An 11,132-nucleotide genomic window follows, 5' to 3' on the forward strand; every position below is an offset into this window, starting at 1 on the left:
TGTGACAGAGGCAGGCAATGGCAAACCACCTCTGTTAGTCTCTTGCCATGGAATCCCCACCAGGGGTCGCCATAAGTCAGCTATGACTTGAGGGCAATCTTCTCCACCAGTATGTTTTCAAGAAAACAAGCTACCCTTGACAACTAGCAACTGTTGATAGACCTGTCCCTGCCTCTCTTGGTTGGTTAATGTTTCTAAGGGAAAGGCAAAGGATCTAATTCTGAAGTCTATTCATGCTTCCAATAGAAACTTTCCAATGGGGATTTGGACAGATGTGGTTTTCCAGTTAAGAGCAGCAGGACTCTAATCTGGAGAACTGGGTTTGATTCCTCACTCCTCCACTTGAAGCCAGCTGGGTGACCTTGGGTCAGTCACAGCTTCTAGGAGCTCTCTCAGCCCCACCCAGCTCACAGGGTGATTGCCATGAGGATGATAATAACACACTTTGTAAACCACTCTGAGTGGGTGTTAAGTTGTCTTGAAAGGCAGTATATAAATTGAATGCTGTTGTCATCATCATCATCATCCATTGTTAAAGAAGTCTTCATTGGCTTGCAGCCAATTACAGACCAATCCTAATCTGTGTTCCTTAAGGAATGGGACTGAGCAAGTGACTCCAGGGTTTCCTGAAGGACTCACCTGCCCTTGATCTTTTTCATTCTGCCTTTTGGGCCAGACTTCTCTGGCACATTAAATCTCTTGGACTTTTCAGCCGCCTTTGATATGGTTGACGGTATTGTGTCATTGAAGCATTCAGAAATAGAATTGGGGATAAAGGGATATGTTTGAACAGATTGTGTCTTTTTTATCAGATCAAGTGCAAAAAGTTGCTATTTGGAGTCATGGAATCTGCTTCATGGGAAGTATCCTATGGGGATCACAGGGTTCAGAAAGGCACTAACTCACATAACCTTCTAGAAGCTATGTAAAAATGTACTCAGACCATGTGATTGTCTTGTATACAAAGGTTGTCCTTTGTCAGTTCAGACGATTTTGTATTTATTTTGAAGTATACTTTTTTACTTTTTCGTATGCCACCTTGGACCTTCTTGGGGCTGGTTAGAAAATTTTAAAACAAATACATTTTTTAAAAACCTTTCTTTAATTTTAAAAATGTAAACATAGAGAAACATGGAGGGCTCGCAAAGTATAGCTTAGAGAGATAACAAGGAACAATGAAATAAGGATTGTTAACAAGTTTTTCTGGTACGAAAACAGTCAGAAATAGTAGTTTGATGCTGGAAAAATCTGGCTCCCCAACTGTTGTATTGATAAACAAGGAAGTTGCAGCAGATGTGTCATTAATATTTTACCCCAATGTGTTGGATGAAGTGAGCTCTGAGTCTCAAAAGCTTACACTGGAATAAATTTTGTTAGCCTTTACAATGCCACTGGAATCCTATTTTATAACATTTCACAAGCTTTCTTCTAGATGGGTATTATATCTGTTAGTTTTGTTAACATGGCTCCTTGAGATAACGATGTCTATCGAGAATACACATTCTGCATTCTTCCAATCATCCATTTTATAAACAGTTCCCTGCAGAGCAGAAATTCTGATTTGATGGCTACACTCACTGTTCTTACCAGGCATAGGCTATCTCCATTCCCTGAGGTCTCTTCTGTTTCCGTCTTCACTGCTGAATGTTGTCCTTCACATGAGGCCCTCATGTAAGCTCATTGCTGTGATCTGTATCTGGAATGAATGTGTGTTCCGCCCACACAAGGAAGGAGGGAGGAGGCACACTGCACGTCAACTTATTGGGTTGGTTTCAGAAGACTGAGCAATTTATTAAGCTGCTGGATTATAAACACCGATTTGCACAAACCTCGTGCACAGTATATCTTTTTTAAAATTAATTTTTTATTATTCTACGACATGATTATTCTACACTTCCTACAAGAGAGAGCTTTCTGACCATCTTGCTATGGGTTTCAGCTTTCATACTAGATATCTAAATACCAATGTTTTTTTTTCTGGGAAAAGAGGTGGTGGAACTCAGCGGGTTGCCCTTGGAGAAAATGGTCACATGGTTGGTGGCCCCGCCCCCTGATCTCCAGACAGAGGGGAGTTTAGATTGCCCTCCGTGCCGTGCCACAAAATAGTAGCAGGCTGTTTTCCCCCTCTTCCGTTGAAAAAGCACTTTTTTTGTATTTCTTATCATTCCTGAACAGCTTTAGCACATTTTCAGCTTCAGCTTTCCTGCTCCTGAGCAACCCATCCCCTTTTCTGTTTCTTTCACATATCCTTTTCTATTTTCTACTTAGGTTTTTATGCAGCCCCATAAGCTTTTGGAAACATTTCCTATTTTTCTTTGAATTCAGCAGTAATAATAACAATAATATTTTATTTATATTCTGCCGTTCAGGACAACTTAACACCCACTCCGAGTGGTTTACAAAGTGTGTTGTTATTATTATCCTCATGACAATCATGCTGTGAGGTGGGTGGGGCTGAGAGAGCTGTGACTGACCCAAGGTCACCCACCTGGCTTCTAGCAGAGGGAATCAAACCCGGTTCTCCTGATGAGTCTCGTAATCACTACACCAAACTGGTATTTGTGATTTTGTCTTTAGCAACTCCCTTTTTGGGAACTCTCAGCCATCTGGGACTCCTTTGATATGGAATCTAGCTACAGAATCTTACCTAAGATTTCTCCAATTTATTAAAATCAGCTCTCCCAAACTCCCATCTACAGAGATGCAGACGTTTGCTGCCTACTGCATAAACCATAGATCTCCAGGAAGCTGGGGGCATTGTGTTGTCTTTGTCCCCCTCCCTCCTGTGGGCAGATAGATACCATCATGGAGGCTTGTAGTGTTGCCCTTTGTTGATTGGTTCCTTTCATGTATGACATCATTACATGCTGCTTCATGACTGGTTGGTGTTGGTGGTGTTGCTATAGTCTACAGCGCTGTTGCTATGTTCTCAGTTCCTTGCAGCTGGTCTTTTAAAAATGTCATTTCTCTGCTGGCAGAGCATCAGATACCAATTAACTCCAACTGTGTCATGCCGGCAACAGTAGCATACTGGTGGATCCAAGTTTCAGCTTGGCCACCCACTGAAGAAGCAAAAATTTAGTTAATGGCTCAAGTACAGATAGAATTGGATTCTAATAAAATGGGTCTACCTAGAGGTCTTCTAAGCAGTAAACAATCAGGGTGGAATACAGAAAAACTAGATTAATAAGTATTCGTTGAAGCATGTTGATTTACATTTTGGAAAGTGTTCTTTGAGGCAAGCCGGGCTATTCCTGGTGGACTTTGTACAGTCCCGGTGGACTGTATAAGGAACATTTTGTTCCTTATAACCAGAAAGCTTTATTTTTAACATGCACGGGTTCTGGGAGTCTCCTACCACAGAAGCACAGAACAAATCACCTCATAAACTTCTATACCTTTTACATAAAAAAGAGCGGGAACAAGGAACCAATAGAACGTTACAACACAACTATCTCCTTATATGGGAGAATTGACAGTTGTCTCAGTGTTGCCAATACACCCTTGGGCCTACTGTACGTGACCGTCAGGACTTTAGTCAGATCTCCCAGGACAATCACTCCTTTTATTGCTGTGAAGCCTTGACCTCATTGCAACAAAAACCATGACCAAAACTTTTTCGACTCCTCAAGAGCCATGGTTAGGCCAACTGGATTCAAATGCTTCAGATCAATGAGGTTGTACAGGTAGTAAATTATTCAGATTAGGGTATTTTTTTCAAATTGCAGTTTGACTTGGGTTATTTCTGTTCTAACATGTCTGACACTTAAAAGTTAGGATCTCTGACTGTTGTCATCTCTGACCAAGGAAAACATGGAGACTCCTTTGGTAGTTCACTTTTTGGAAAAAGAATACAGGGTAGCTGTTTTTTCTTTCTTTTTTCATTGATAAACTGTATCACATCCTTTATAATAGCCTTGCTAGCTGTACATTATTAGTTCAGCAAGAGGCATTCTGGTTTTATACTTCAATACAACACGTTCTATCTGGCTAAATGATCAATTAAATTTAACCCCATTCATTTAATATGATTTTGTATTAAGATGTAATTCTTTTTCTTGTTTGTGTGCCTTAAATCTGCAAATGTTGCCGGTTATTCATATTTCTTTGATCACTACCAATATTGGAGGGTTTGTCATGGATCTGGACTTACAAGAGTGAGGTGCTGATTAGTGTAGCTTTATAATAATAATAATAATGATGATGATAATAACATTCAATGTATATACTGTCCTTCAGGACAACTTAATGCCCACTCAGAGCAGTTTACAAAGTATGCCATTATTATCCCCACAACAGCAATCACCCTTTGAGGCGAGTGGGGCTGCGAGAGCTCCAGAGAGCTATGACTGACCCCAGGTCACCCAGCTGGCTTCAAGTGGAGGACTGGGGAATCAAACCCAGCTCTCCAGATTAGAGTCCCGCGCTCTTAACCACTACACCAAACTGGCTTTCCTTTTTAGCCTCTTCCAGGAAAAATGCAAGACTATTCTGGGTTCTCTCCACCCGCCCCATCTTGGCTTTGGGAATGGCTTTTCATTTTGACATTTTGAATCCCTTTTGTTATAGTTGTTGGGTTGGATCCAGACTTACAGTGAAATCCTAAGCAGGGTTACTCCAGTCTAAGCCCATTGATTTCAATGAGCTTAGACTGGAGTATCTCTGCTTAGGATTTTACCGTAAGTTTTCCAGTGGTGGAATGGAGTTTTCCTGCTTTCACTCTCCCTCTGCAGCCCATCAATCTCCACAAAATGCTGGTCCTTCGTGACACGGGATTCTGAAAAATGACACAAGGGAGCCTGCAGCAGGAAAGAGGAATTGGTGGAGATCACCAGTTTAGATCCAATCGATTGTGTGTGTTCAAATCCAGACACTGCAAATGGAACAAAAGACTCCTTTCTCAGTCTGACCTTTTCAACAGGAGTTCTCTATGGCTTAGTCTGAGTATTTTTCAGTTTTAAGCACAATTTCTTTGTCAGTGACCCATCCTCAGGGTCCACACACCAAAGTGGCAACACATGCGGCCTCTTTAAGGCAAAGACCGCTGCTCCAGTGATTGACAGGGAGTGGCTCCTTAGCAGCCCACTGCCTGGTCATATTCTGGGATGCAGTCTTGAGCCAGGGATGCGGAAACAAGGAAAGGAGTCACTGCTGGGATGGGGGGGGCAGGAAGAGGAGGCAGAGCAGCTTCCCACAGGAATTGCTCAGATCCCATGAGACTTCCAGAGAGGTGGAGCCTCCAAAAGGGCTGGCATTGTGATGGGCCAGGCCCTCCATAAGACAAAGGGAAATTGGCCAAGGGGGACAGGCACACTGTTGCTTCTCAGGTTGAAAGGAGCAGGGTCAAGAGAGAGATGGAGAATGAGGGTGAAGGAGATTCTCTGTACACGAGACATCAGGGCATGTGTCCATCAAGTGTAAGAAGACACAATGTTAGTTAGGAAGTGTACCTTTGAAAGACAGAGCCAGCAGAGATTGCTCCGGAGGGGACAGATTCTCTCACAGCCCTCTGCCATCTCTGGCATGCTGGTAGGGATGCCAGTCTGCTGCCAGGGGCAGGGGATCCCCCTCCCCCACACACCACCCTTGCTTACCTGGCTGGTGGAGGGGAACGCGCCTCCTGAATTGGGCTGCAGCAGGGCGTGGGAGTGCTCCTGTGCTCTGCAATGGGCTGATTTAGCCAATTCGGGCCCAAATGGGGCTGAATCAGCCTGGATTTGGGCTGAATTGTGGCCGAATCAGGCCGCTGTGATTCGGCCCCCTGGGGAGCACGGGAGCGCTTCCAGGATGGCCCATAACCTGCATGATGACATCACTTTCTGGAAGTGATGTCACTGAGCAAGCCAGGAGCGTGCGCTCATGCAAAAGGGAAAAGTACAAGGGGAGAGCTGGGTCCCACATCTCCCGCCAGAGGGAGCTAGGGGAAACTGGCAACCCTACGTGCTGGACTGTCTCCCCTTCTGGAGCTTTTACCTTGCCGCCCTCGCTGCTTAAAACTTTTAATTAACTGAGCCTTTGCAGGGCAAGGGGTCCAGAAGGGGAGATGCCAGAGGTGGCGGCAGGGCAAAAGTTCCGGAAGGGGAGACGCCAGAAGGGGCGGAGGGCTGTGAGAGAATCCATCCCCTCTGAAGAACGTGTCAAAAATATTGTGTAGAAAGACTCGGAATCTGCCTTCTCTCTCAATCTGAGGCCTGTGGGAGGGTTCACAGCGCCCCCTGCTCTCAAGGATTTGCCAGACTTAGGCAGGATTTCTACACCTATATTGCGCTGCTTAATTTTAACACATTTTATGTTTTGCTTGCTAAGGAATATCAAAAGTGTGCAAGGCGTTGGATCCATACTGATTTTCCAGTGGCAGAATGGATCTTTCCTGCCTCATTGCTCCCCTCTGATCTCCAAGAAATGCTGCTCCTGGGCAACAGAGACCTCTGAGGAATGACATGGCGGGGTGGGGAGGTTTGGAGCAGGAAAGGAAAATGTGGAACGTGAAGATTTAGTCTGGATCCAACCAGCAGTTTGGTTCAGGAAGGGTTTTTTTTTTGGTATGGATTATCACTGTTGGTTTCATTTCAGAAGAAGATATTGATTAATAATTAATTTTGGCTAGCTTGAGTACATGGATCACGTCGGCTTTAGTTATTTATTCTTCTTATTGACTCATGATATTGTGTCCTTTTGTGACTGTTATTGATGCAGGAGTATCCCACAATTAGACAGTTCACATTTTATTATCAATACATAACGTTTACATCCGATCCTACTGATACCTTTGTATTTTCCCCCTATCTGGGAGAGGCTTCTGTGTATTTGTTCCTGTCTGTGTGTGTTTGTTTATCTTTGTTTATCTGAAGAGTTTGCATACATTTCTCTTCCATTTTATCCTCACAATAACCCTGTGAGGTAGGTTAGACTGTGAGTGTGAGAAAACGGCTTCTTGGCTGTGTGAGGATATGGACTTAGGTCTCTCCGGTCTGTTTCAGACACTTTAATCAGTATAACCCTGTGAGGTAGGTTAGACCCTGTGAGGTAGGTTAATGGGAGAAAAAATGGCTTTTTGGATATGAGGATATAGGCCCAGGTGTCTCCAGCATGAGTCAGACACTTTAATCAGTATATTACCACCATGGCCTCTCTCACACATGCTGGGCAGCCAAGCAAGTAGTGGAGCATTGTAGGATCAGTAGAAATTCTCCTTGCACCCAAACATAGCCCCTGGCTAGCTCTAGTTAAGGTTATCAAAAAACAACTGGAGCTTAGAGTTCTTCTAGAATTACAACTGATTTCCAGGTTACCGAGATCTGTTCCCTTGGAGAAAATGGCGGTGTCAGATGGCATCACGTCCCTTCCAAGTCCCCTGCCTTCCGCCAATTCCTAGGCACAATCCCAAAATCCCAAGGAATTGCCCAAGTTGGGGTTGCAACCCTAACACTAGTGCATTTGCCTCAGAAGCAGAGGGTCGCATGTAGGCAATCTATGAGCAGGGATGGCGGGGGGGGGGGCACTTTACATATGCTTGAATCCATCAGCCAACAGAAGGTGCTGCAATCTTTTCATCCCACCAATGCTTGCTGTGGGGTGATGGGATAACTTTGTGACTTCAGAGGGAAAGGAATAAGGTTATTGGGCCCTTGCCTGGCACCTCTGGGATCTTTGGGAGGCAAGACATGGGAAGGGGAGCATCATACGCCATGTTGACATCACTTCCAGGTGAAACCTGGCAGTGATATCACTGTGTTGCATGATGCTCTAGGAATCCTTCCAATCTCTACAGTAAATACCATAGAGAGATTGAGGGACTTCCTATAGAGTCTCTGAATGCAGTGATGTCCCTTCCAGGTTTTCACCCAGAAGTCAGGTCAACACATTGCACAATGCTGTGTCCCTCCCATCCCTGCCCCCCTACTGCCCCAGTGAGTGGGCGTGGGGGACAAGAAACATTGGTGGGAGGTTGCCTGCCCATGTTGAGTAAGTGGAAATTCTAGAAGGGAAATAAACTCAGGATCTGTTGCATTGAGAGCAGCTTGTACACCTTGTCTGTAAGCCTTGTTTCAGAATGAAGGTTATGCGATCTTAGGGCAAGTCCTCAAACGACCAGTTCCCTGACAGAAGGGAGTGTCTCTAAATTATCAATTCTAGGGGATCCCAAGACAGCAGAAGTGTATCTGCAGCCCATGTGCTGAATACCATGAGCTGAGGCATTTATGCCCCTTCTGTGAGTTGAACCAGGTAACCTCAGTGCCAAGCGGTTCACTGGACCAGTCTTTGTGAGCGTAGGAAAAACAAGAGTAGCAACATAACTCAAGGGACAGCAAATAAGGAGATGCACAGACAGCAAAAAGAACTGTTTGGTGGTTGTCTAGAACCATTTATTACATAAAAACAGAACTCTCTTCAAACAAGTTAAGAACCGAAAGCCCCAGTACTGTGACCAAACTCTCCACTGGACTCAGGCCCCTCTGTGAGCAGGTGACAAAATGATCCGAATGTGCCGCCTGGTAGCCAGGGCTCAGCATTTGGATGTACCTTCAATTCAGAGATAGCCAATGCTCGATTACCCCTAGATCTTTTGCTTCTTGGACCTGATAGCTCTGAGAGGTGTTCAAGGAAGGGATAGGGGTCTGGGACAAGACACAGCTGTCTGCTTTCAGACTTGAAATCTTCAAAAGTGAAACTGCACACTGTCCCCTTCAGAGAGTTACCTACATTCTGTATCCAATTCAGATTGATCTGTGCCTTCCCATCTCTTCCTGATCCTTCTGTTCCAGCCATTTAGATGGGAATGGCTGGTTCATGGAACAGAAAGGTTCTCTCCCTTCTCTATCTGGAACGAGGAAAAAAAACAATGCAGAACTGGACATAGTCTGCCAGCAAGGAGGTATATGAAAATGCACTGTGCCACCTGGGCATTCTCTTCTTTCGCCTTTCTCGTTCTCTTACAGAATGCAATGCTCAGCTCCTTGGGGGAAGGGGCATGTCATTGTTTAGTAGTGCACACATGTCCGTGTTAGATTCTTGTTGTGTAACTCTGAGGCTGAGCTTTAAAACACAGTCTAAAAATATGGCCAACAGCAGCCCTAAACTGGGATTCTGATCCTGATGTATGGCAGCAGGAGCCAGACTGGATCGACTATCGTTATCAATGGGGATTGAGCTGCAAAGCTTAAGAAAGTTGGGAGGAAGTTATGAGAACATTGTCTTGTCAGCCCTCCAACATGTGTGGTTAGCCAAAGACACTGTTGGAGAGATTGTGGTGCATGGGATGAACAGGAACAAGCACATGGTGTAGCAATGGGAGAAGGTCACAAAGAGGGAGCTGCTGACATGCCAACTCTGAATTAGGTCTCATACACCCTTACCAACAACAAGGAAAAAAATGGAGTTTCCACCCTACCCTAGGCCTCCTATTTACCTGCCTGGGTCGGGGATTTACATGCCCCCAGACCCAATATCCTGCCCCCAAAGAATTGAAGAGTAGGAGGGAAATGGCTTCCACATAGTGACACACTAAGAATTTCCCCTAATCTCTACGGTAAAGACCATAGTGACTGGTGGAGGAAGCCTAGAGTGTCACCCAGGAGTGACATCACATCATCCCCAAACTCTACCCTCTCCAGGCACATCCTCCCAAATCTCCTGCCTTTTGCTGAGACAGTGTTGAGAACCCTAACCTACCACCACGCCACCAGAGAGGAATCCTTGCTTGACGATTTTTTAATGCTTCTATCTGGCTGCTCCCCGCCGCCATCCCCTAGCAGCTCCTATGAGCTGCAAACAGGGCTTGGCCTATCCAAACCAGTATGTGGTTTACCACAACCGTCACCATCCTTTTGAGAATCTGGATCCCCTGAGCATGCGACCCATTGAGCTACAAGCATGTGACAGGAAGTTACATGCCCTCGGAGCTGTGAGATTAGAGAAGCCAGAGTCATCATGACCGCACTGGTATCAAGGCACAGGCAACCCACAGGCAACAGACCAAAAAAGCTGGGGATGGGAAACACAAGCCGAGCACCAGGGTGCGTACCATCGCAAAGCCCGAGCCAATGGTCGGAGCCATGGAGGAGTCCCCGCCCCCCCTCCGAGAGACTTCACCTTGTCTTCCTGCCCCTCTTCTTAGCATGCATGCGGAGAGAGGCAGGAAGCGTGGCACCTCTGCTCTGTACACACAGCAAGTCCTTCCAAAAGGCAGCAGAAAAGTTTGGCACTCATGATACAATTGGCAGGGTTCCCTGACCCACCTGAAGGACCCCCCCCCCCTCTGGATTACAGTTTCCTGATTTATAGAAAAGTAGTCTCATCATAATTCCAGCTATTGCTGGGATAAAACGAATCTGTGTTATCCTGAAGGCTGCAAGTTCTATTGGTAACCACACCCAGCAACTGCCCTGACCGCCCATCCCCGCACTCACGCCACCAGGAATGGGGTTTGGGAAGGCAATCGAGAGAGACCCTTCTAAAAACAGGAAGATTCTTCAGAATCATGTGAGAAAGCACCAGAGTGATTCTTTTACATTAATTTGTCAAACGATGTTCCCACTGGAGCTGGCTGGCATAATGCTTTGGAGCTCCTCCCTTCCCAAACTTCTTGCCGGGAGTTTGCTGGGCGCCAGTGAATAGAACAGTCCAGGGATCAAACGGTTAAAGACTTTTTAAAAAAAATCATCCAAACTCACCAGAATTCCTAGCAATGATTCCACAGGTGGTTTTTCATTTTTTAAAAATATCCAGAAACTGTAAACTCAGCTATTTTTAAGGAGGACATCTAAGGTCATGGGGTCCACTGGTTCAAGCTCCAGTCCCATCCCTACCCCTCCCTGTCCACACACACGCTTTTAAAAAAGACTCTGCTAACAAAAATTGTCATTCCTGGCATATTGAAGCCCAGGGAAGTGATATAAAAGATAAGATTCTGGGGCAAGGTTCTTCTCTGAAGGTTCATTTGGTTTTCTTTTGTTTTTGTTTCTTGAGGGCCCCTAGGAAATACCTGAGATTTAGGGGACGTTCCACCTCTTGATCAAAAGCTTGTGCCGGGTGCAGCTCTCAATGCTGGGATGAGAGCCAAATCCCCCTCCTGCCCCCTCCTCCCCCTCCCCAAGAAAACGTGAGCAAGCGCTGGTGTCTGCGGAACCCCG

This window comes from Eublepharis macularius, chromosome 5, assembly GCF_028583425.1.
Source record: "Eublepharis macularius isolate TG4126 chromosome 5, MPM_Emac_v1.0, whole genome shotgun sequence".
NCBI lineage: Eukaryota > Metazoa > Chordata > Lepidosauria > Squamata > Eublepharidae > Eublepharis > Eublepharis macularius.